The sequence below is a fragment of the Sinohyriopsis cumingii genome, unplaced genomic scaffold, assembly GCF_028554795.1.
Source record: "Sinohyriopsis cumingii isolate HCF-2022 unplaced genomic scaffold, ASM2855479v2 utg001752l, whole genome shotgun sequence".
Lineage (NCBI taxonomy): Eukaryota > Metazoa > Mollusca > Bivalvia > Unionida > Unionidae > Sinohyriopsis > Sinohyriopsis cumingii.
The window spans coordinates 1749373-1758461 of record NW_028316044.1 but is presented as its reverse complement, the minus strand read 5'-3'; the positions used below and the strand labels follow the sequence as shown (position 1 = coordinate 1758461).

General features: G+C 37.0%; 2 non-coding genes across 2 annotated transcripts; both read right to left on the bottom strand.

Annotated features, from left to right (window-relative positions):
• Positions 1-3188: 3188 nt before the first annotated feature.
• Positions 3189-3260, bottom strand: Trnag-ucc (transfer RNA glycine (anticodon UCC)). The gene has a single exon. It is a non-coding gene; the product is annotated as a tRNA-Gly (tRNA).
• Positions 3261-4418: 1158 nt separating this feature from the next.
• Positions 4419-4490, bottom strand: Trnar-ucu (transfer RNA arginine (anticodon UCU)). Its single transcript has one exon. It is a non-coding gene; the product is annotated as a tRNA-Arg (tRNA).
• Positions 4491-9089: the final 4599 nt, after the last annotated feature.

Genomic DNA, 9089 nt, shown 5'->3' with positions numbered 1-9089 from the left:
TCGCAAATTATCTGGTGTTATTTGTTTCAGTTTGAATTTATAGATGTTAGAATGTCTTCAGTGTGTGACACATCTGGATTATTTTATTCCTTTATTCATAGTGTTGTTTGTTTTGCTAGAAGAAATTGTATACAATACCAATCGGGAGAACTGAAACAGAAAAAATATAGAAAAAAAGAAAGATACAAACCATCGCTTTGAAAAGAGATGGAAAAGCGAGGACATTACCATTAACAGAGGCACCTCAGACAAGATACGTAAACATGTATAATTAGGATCCTATACGGTTGTTGGTTCATGGCAGTTGGACAGTGCAGTGTGTATTAAATGTTTAGTAAATTCAATGAAAGATTATGGTCCATTCATCCAGAATTCATTATCAAATCGACAGCTCAAGAGACAAAATCTTCAATTTCGTATAATCTTTTGATAATTCTTTTTGATAATTATTTGAAAATAGATGAATACATGTGGGATTATATGGCTGCTTCTGAGAATATTTAAGTAGGTGTTTGTGTCAATATTCCATTTAACACTGACATTCTTATGACAAAAAATTATACTTGATCTCCATCGCATGATAACAAATTTTTTTGTTGTTGTGTCATTTGATAATGTTTGTTGCGTAGCCCATCTACATGGACCAACAAGATATCTCTTAAAATGATGGTCGCTATTCTCATAATGCGTGTCTAAACATAGTAATAAATTAATGACTCTTTTAATACGGAGAAATGAAATGAAGACATGAGATACATCCATTTCTTTTCGTCTCCATTTGTATTAAATAACTCCATCTCATTACAAGCAGTCTTAAAAACATCGTGTAGTCATCGCTATAGGTCTATTGATATGTAAAATACATTTTAGTTGCCTTGTGCATATCTGTACTGGATTCAGAGTAAAATACTTCAATGACATGAATATGGGTATTATTTTCTTTTTTCTATCTGCAAACGTAGCATCAACAAACCATATACATGGTTGCTGAAAAAGGACAACAGGTGGCAGAACGGCGTCGATTCTCTTGCTTGTTCCAATAAATATGTGGACTCTTTATGAAAAAAGTTCTCTGGTTAGTCAAGTGATTGATTCTCTAATAAAAATGGCACTGACAGTTGACTAACTGAATTAATTTAAAGTTGGATAGGTTGGTTGATGCAAAAATTATTTGTTGGATTTGATATTACATGGCTTTATGATTAGCAGACTCCTGATCAATGTATCGCATTAGTCTTTTTATTTTCAAAAAGGCATGCCTATCAATGAAGAGATGTGGTTTTTTTGTAAGTCCTGCGGCGAGCTGTCAGGATTTGGACAGTGTGATTTACGTGCGAGACTGAAAAGTTGAAATTCATTGTGATTTAGCCGGTTTGCAATTGTACTTTCTTTTGGACTAATTTGACCAAGCATAATTTTGATTTGGAATGTTTTGTTTCTCATACAAAATGAGAGCAAAGACAACATTCAAATAAAAATATAAGCAAACATTTTGTTTAGTTATTAAGTTGAGTTTTTAATATATAGCTATAAAAATGTATAGATTTCCTATTCAACTGATTTTAAAAGTAGAGTCGGTAGATTGTTTTCTTTGACATGACATATATTATAATGAACTATCTATTTATTTATATAAACGCTTCAAGGACTGGGCAAATCCGGCTGAAATAGATGCGTCAATCAGTTTCCGAAATTAGTTTTCTTATTTTGCCCAGGGGAAAAAGTTCATTGATCGGCAAAGAAAAACATGGACGGTCAGCCGGACGGAAACACATGTATCTGTTTTTCCTTGGGTTTGTTCCCATTGATCTATGTTAGGAAATATTTTCTGTAATGTCATTTTCAAAATATTATTGTCTTTACTATGGCGAAGAAAGTGAAAGTTGTTTGGATTTACCACGAGGTAATTAGTTCCCAGAGAGGCCGCCGTTCGGAGCTTGCCTGAGTAAACATCCAACCCGGTACCCTTTTTGATACCGAATCAGAAGCTCTTCCAACTAAGCATCGCGGCTATCTTTGGAATTAGCGGAAGATTTATGAACGTCATACATATGCAAAAAATAATGATGCACAGCGAAGAAAAGTATTGAATCTTGTGACTGAGGGTTGCTCAAAAATCTCCAGCAGGAGATATGTTCGCTTTAAGTAGGGCAGTGACAAAAAGCGATGTTTCAGCCAGGAATCGAACCCGGATCGACTGCTTGGAATTGCCTTCACTTAGGGGACATGTCATGCATAATTCTTGTCTGTGATGTGTAAGAGACATCCATGTTAGATAGACTATCTCGTTGTATTCACTACTGACGTTGTTGTTGCAAAGTTTGACGCCATTTTCAGCACAAGATAGGCTATACATGGCGGCCAGTATAAATGGTGGAGGAAGAATCCAGGAAAGCCCTGGAAAGAACCACCGACCCACGAGAACCTACCGGCAAGCTTCCTCTCATCCCAACATTGGCCGAACCCGAGACTCGAAACCATGCCGACAGAGGTGAGATGGCAGTGATCCGTAACGGTGAGCGCTTTAGACCTCTGGGAAGTTCGGAGGGTGTGGTGTTTGGCCCTTCACTACGGACAGTTTCGTGAATGTTATGTAAAGACGAAATACAAAAAATACAACATTAATTAATAGGAGAACGAATCGATGCATTTACTTTAGGAAGAGAAAGTAAACCAAAGCGTATGTGCATGAAATATGATGAAAGCTTTTCACATATGTGTCAAAATATGTGAAAATTATTCTCGAATATATGGTAATTACTGTAAAGGACTAAGACACATTATGAAGAAGGAACATAGAAATCAGAAGAAAGAAAGAATATATAAAGACGTGTTTCGAAAAGAGATGTAAAAGTGAAAGCAATTGAGGCAGATAAAGCAACAAGTGTTAAAATATATGATCATCATCTGACAGTTGTTGGTTACATGACCGCCGTCCCGAAGGTGGCCTGAGTGAATATCGAACCGTTCACCCTTCTATAACGAATCGGATACTCTACCAACTAAGCTATCGTGCCTGTCTTCGGAATTAGTGCAATGCTTATGGCCGTCCTACATATGAAATCAAAATCATGCACAGTGAAGAGAAGTATTGAAACTTGTGACTGAGGGGTGCTAGATATCCAAAAGAGAAATAAAACAAAGACGCTGATATGTTCTCTTTTATGCTCGTTATTAACAAAATGACATGCGTCAGCCGGGAATCGAACCCGGATCGGCTGCTTGGAAGGCAACCATGCTAACCTTTACACCACCGACGCGCTGGTTATACTCTATTCTCGTCACTTAGGTGACAGGTCATGTATAATGTTTGTCATTACAGTGACTAATTCAACGTGGCATAGTTTGGATTGATCCATTTATCTTTCCCTTGCAAATATTCTCAAAGAGAACAGTCAAATAAAAATATTTGCAAAAATATTTTGATGTCATTTGTGTCAGTTTTAATATATAGATGTTAGAGTGTCTTCATTGTGTGATCCGTCTGGAGTATTTTATTTCTTTATTCATAGTGCTGTTTTGTTTGCTAGAAGAAATTGTATACCATACCAATCGGGAGATCTGAACTAGGAAGAAATAGAGAAAAAGAAAGATACAAACAATCGCTTTGAAAAGAGATGGAAAAGTGAGGACATTACTAGCAACAGGAGAACCTCAAGCAAGAAACATAAACATGTATCGTTTGGATCCTATAAGGCTGTTGGTTCATGGCAGGTTGACAGTGCATTTTGTATTAAATGTTTAATAAATTCATTGAAAGGTTATGGTCCAGGCATCCATAATTCATTATCAAATTTATAGCTCAAGAGACAAAATCTTAAATTTTGTAAAATCTTTTGATAATTAGTTTAGATTATTATTTGAAAGTAGATGAATACATGTGGGATTATATGGCTGCTTCTGATAATATTTAAGTAGATATTTGCGTCAATATTTCATTTAACGTTGACATTCTAATGCCAAAAAAATTATACTAGACTCCATAACATTATAACAAAATTTTGGTTTTGTGTGTGATATGATGTTTGTTGCGTAGCCCATCTACCTGGATCAACACGAAATATCTTAAAATGATGCTCGCTATTGTCGTAATGCGTGTCTAATCACAGTACTAAAATAATAATTCTTTTAATACGGAGAAAGGAAATGAAGAGATGAGATACAGCCATTTCTTTTTATCTCCATTTGTATTAAATAACACGCTTTGATACCGAATCAGAAACTCTATCAACTAAGTTATCGTGGCTGTCTTCGGAATTAATGGAAGGTTTATGAACGTCCTACATATGAAAAACAAAATCATGCACAGTGAAGAGAAGTATTGAAACTTGTGACTGAGGGTTGCTAAATATCCGAAAGAGAAGAAAAACAAAGACGCTGATATGTTCGCTTTTAAACTCGGTATTGACAAAATGACATGCGTCAGCCGGGAATCGAACCCGGATCGGCTGCTTAGAAGGCAACCATGCTAACCTTTACACCACCGACGCGCTGATGATACTCTATTCTCGTCACTTAGGTAATAGGTCATGCATAACGTTAATCATTCCTGTGTGAGAGATCAGTGAAGTAACAATATTCGCAAATTATCTGGTGTTATTTGTTTCAGTTTGAATTTATAGATGTTAGAATGTCTTCAGTGTGTTACACATCTGGATTATTTTATTCCTTTATTCATAGTGTTGTTTGTTTTGCTAGAAGAAATTGTATACAATACCAATCGGGAGAACTGAAACAGAAAAAATATAGAAAAAAAGAAAGATACAAACCATCGCTTTGAAAAGAGATGGAAAAGCGAGGACATTACCATTAACAGAGGGACCTCAGGCAAGATACGTAAACATGTATAATTAGGATCCTATACGGTTGTTGGTTCATGGCAGTTGGACAGTGCAGTTTGTATTAAATGTTTAGTAAATTCAATGAAAGATTATGGTCCATTCATCCAGAATTCATTATCAAATCGACAGCTCAAGAGACAAAATCTTCAATTTCGTATAATCTTTTGATAATTCGTTTTGATAATTATTTGAAAATAGATGAATACATGTGGGATTATATGGCTGCTTCTGAGAATATTTAAGTAGGTGTTTGTGTCAATATTCCATTTAACACTGACATTCTTATGACAAAAAATTATACTTGATCTCCATCGCATGATAACAAATTTTTTTGTTGTTGTGTCATTTGATAATGTTTGTTGCGTAGCCCATCTACCTGGACCAACAAGATATCTCTTAAAATGATGGTCGCTATTCTCATAATGCGTGTCTAAACATAGTAATAAATTAATGACTCTTTTAATACGGAGAAATGAAATGAAGACATGAGATACATCCATTTCTTTTCGTCTCCATTTGTATTAAATAACTCCATCTCATTACAAGCAGTCTTAAAAACATCGTGTAGTCATCGCTATAGGTCTATTGATATGTAAAATACATTTTAGTTGCCTTGTGCATATCTGTACTGGATTCAGAGTAAAATACTTCAATGACATGAATATGGGTATTATTTTCTTTTTTCTATCTGCAAACGTAGCATCAACAAACCATATACATGGTTGCTGAAAAAGGACAACAGGTGGCAGAACGGCGTCGATTCTCTTGCTTGTTCCAATAAATATGTGGACTCTTTATGAAAAAAGTTCTCTGGTTAGTCAAGTGATTGATTCTCTAATAAAAATGGCACTGACAGTTGACTAACTGAATTAATTTAAAGTTGGATAGGTTGGTTGATGCAAAAATTATTTGTTGGATTTGATATTACATGGCTTTATGATTAGCAGACTCCTGATCAATGTATCGCATTAGTCTTTTTATTTTCAAAAAGGCATGCCTATCAATGAAGAGATGTGGTTTTTTTGTAAGTCTTGCGGCGAGCTGTCAGGATTTGGACAGTGTGATTTACGTGCGAGACTGAAAAGTTGAAATTCATTGTGATTTAGCCGGTTTGCAATTGTACTTTCTTTTGGACTAATTTGACCAAGCATAATTTTGATTTGGAATGTTTTGTTTCTCATACAAAATGAGAGCAAAGACAACATTCAAATAAAAATATAAGCAAACATTTTGTTTAGTTATTAAGTTGAGTTTTTAATATATAGCTATAAAAATGTATAGATTTCCTATTCAACTGATTTTAAAAGTAGAGTCGGTAGATTGTTTTCTTTTGACATGACATATATTATAATGAACTATCTATTTATGTATATAAACGCTTCAAGGACTGGGCAAAACCGGCTGAAATAGATGCGTCAATCAGTTTCCGAAATTAGTTTTCTTATTTTACCCAGGGGAAAAAGTTCATTGATCGGCAAAGAAAAACATGGACGGTCAGCCGGACGGAAACACATGTATCTGTTTTTCCTTGGGTTTGTTCCCATTGATCTATGTTAGGAAATATTTTCTGTAATGTCATTTTCAAAATATTATTGTCTTTACTATGGCGAGGAAAGTGAAAGTTGTTTGGATTTACCACGAGGTAATTAGTTCCCAGAGAGGCCGCCGTTCGGAGCTTGCCTGAGTAAACATCCAACCCGGTACCCTTTTTGATACCGAATCAGAAGCTCTTCCAACTAAGCATCGCGGCCATCTTTGGAATTAGCGGAAGATTTATGAACGTCATACATATGCAAAAAATAATGATGCACAGCGAAGAAAAGTATTGAATCTTGTGACCGAGGGTTGCTCAAAAATCTCCAACAGGAGATATGTTCGCTTTAAGTAGGGCAGTGACAAAAAGCGATGTTTCAGCCAGGAATCGAACCCGGATCGACTGCTTGGAATAGCAGCAGGGGGGGCGAATCGGACATTTTGTCCAATCGTTATTTTGCTTAATTATTACTTTCTGCACTCAACGATCTAGTGTCGTCAGCGCCTGGTAAAAAAAAAAACGACGTCGGTCCATCCTACACGATTTTGACGTCATTTGGTTTAATTAACACCTTCTGTGCGCCGATCCCCAGCGTCGTCAGCGTCCGGTAAGCACATCGACGACCGCGTCGATGTCATCGCCCCCCCTGCTGCTATGATCTTACAAACAGAGTGATCACTAACTCCTCCTCTTGCAGATCAATTAGGTTATTTGACTGATCGGTAAGTCTGAAATTAATTCTCGTTAAAAACCGATCATGGCATCGCATATAGACCGGATTAATCGGACTCTCAATGATCAAAAATCCCGGAGGGGCTGTTGGTGAAAACGAATAAAGGATATACCCCTGTTGAGCTTGATTTGATTGCTTGGTATCCACCTGATAACTCCCTTCGATAACATCACACACTAGATTGATCGCTATCACTGATGCGATATTTACGTTGTATGGAGCAATATGCCTACCACCATCTCCGTTATCGTGTCTGAGGATAGTTGATGGGGGGGTGTCCGCGGGTGGATTCTCAGGCCATCCTAGTATGGTTCTTATTGAACTGTTATAAATATCAACCATATACCCCGGTGTGCTTATTTCAATCGTCGACGATAACGTCGGTTCATGAACCGTAATAGCGATTTTTGATTCCTTTCCTGTGATCGATTTTATCCTGCGTTGAAATTCTTTATTGATTTGCTCTATTTGGTATGACCCAGTTGGTATTGTAACCTCCTCCCAGTTTGGGGTCCCATCGGGTTTATTTGTCCGTGCAAAAACCAGCGAGTTATTAGGTTGTTGTCCGTTAAATGCGTCCGCTCGGATATTAGGCCAACTGTGATATACTCGCAATTTTGCCAGCGCTATTTCCTTTACTGGAACCGGTGATGGGAAGTTCACACTGAATTCGGGTTTCGTTGATGTTATCGATATCATACTTGTTTGTACCGGAGTGGTGTTCTCCGCGATCCGCTGAAGTAATTGAGACCCTTCGGGGTTCAGCGACATTATTATTATTCGTTGTTTTTAGTGTCTAATTTTAACAACCAGGTGGTTTCGGCTTCCAGTTGAAAATCCTCGATTTTTGACATCGGGGAGCTATATAACTGGACCATCGTGGAGAATTCAACATCGGATACGAACAAATTATCAATCGATAACGAGATCAACCCGGATAATTTCGAGTATGCGTCGGATACTATTTGATGTTTTACTGTATACTCGTTGAGTTTTTTCTGAAAACACGATGATATCTTCCTAGTGATTGCGTTGGCAACTCCAGCAACTGTTGTCATTGCGGAGACAGCGATTGGAACAGCGATCGGGGTTATCGTGGTCACCGTGGATAAAATAACACCGGCGCCAGCTACTATACCCGACACCGAGTACACGACCGCGTCGATGGCGGTTATTTTACGACGGTATTTTTTTATTTTTACACGGTATTGTTCGGAAAGCGTTTTCAAGTTCGCGGAAAATTCTTTTGCGGTATCGAATCGATATTGATGTGACGTCGGTGATACCTCTGATTCAACTTCCTTGGTGGTCATTTTTATTTTAAAAGAGCTAGTGTTTTTAATTACTTAGATTCGCTGCAAATTCCACATACCATGTAATGTTTGCCCGGGCTAGATTTCTATCAACGGCATAAATTGTAAACTGTTCAGTTGCGTTCTTGTCTATAATTGTTGATATTGTATTGTTAAACCCGGATGAACTCGACGATAATATATTAAACTGCATCATTGAAACCAGTGTCAATCGATAAATGCCCTTAACAGTTGCGGTGATATTTACTGTATTCTGTGTAGGAGTCCAATCGAATGATCCATGCCGAATTGTGTATACTGTGTTGATGATGTTCTCATGAGGGATTTTTATTTTTTCGAATTGCTCTGCTACTCTCGGTAGTCCGTCTTTAATCGCTTCAACATCAGTTTTAATCGTTCCTATTTCCTGTATATGCGTGTCCACATCTTTTTTGTTCGCTGCAACATTAGTTTTGATTGTTTCTATTTCCCGTGTATTCTCGGTTATACTTTTTTTGTTCGCTGCAACATCAAGTTTGATTGTTTCTATTTCATATGTATGCACGTCTATGCCTTTTTTGTTCGCTGCAACATCAGTTTTAATTAATCCTATTCCCCGCCAATATGCGTCTACATTTTTTTTGTTCGCTTCAATATCAGTTTTGATTGTTCCTATTTCCTGTGTATGC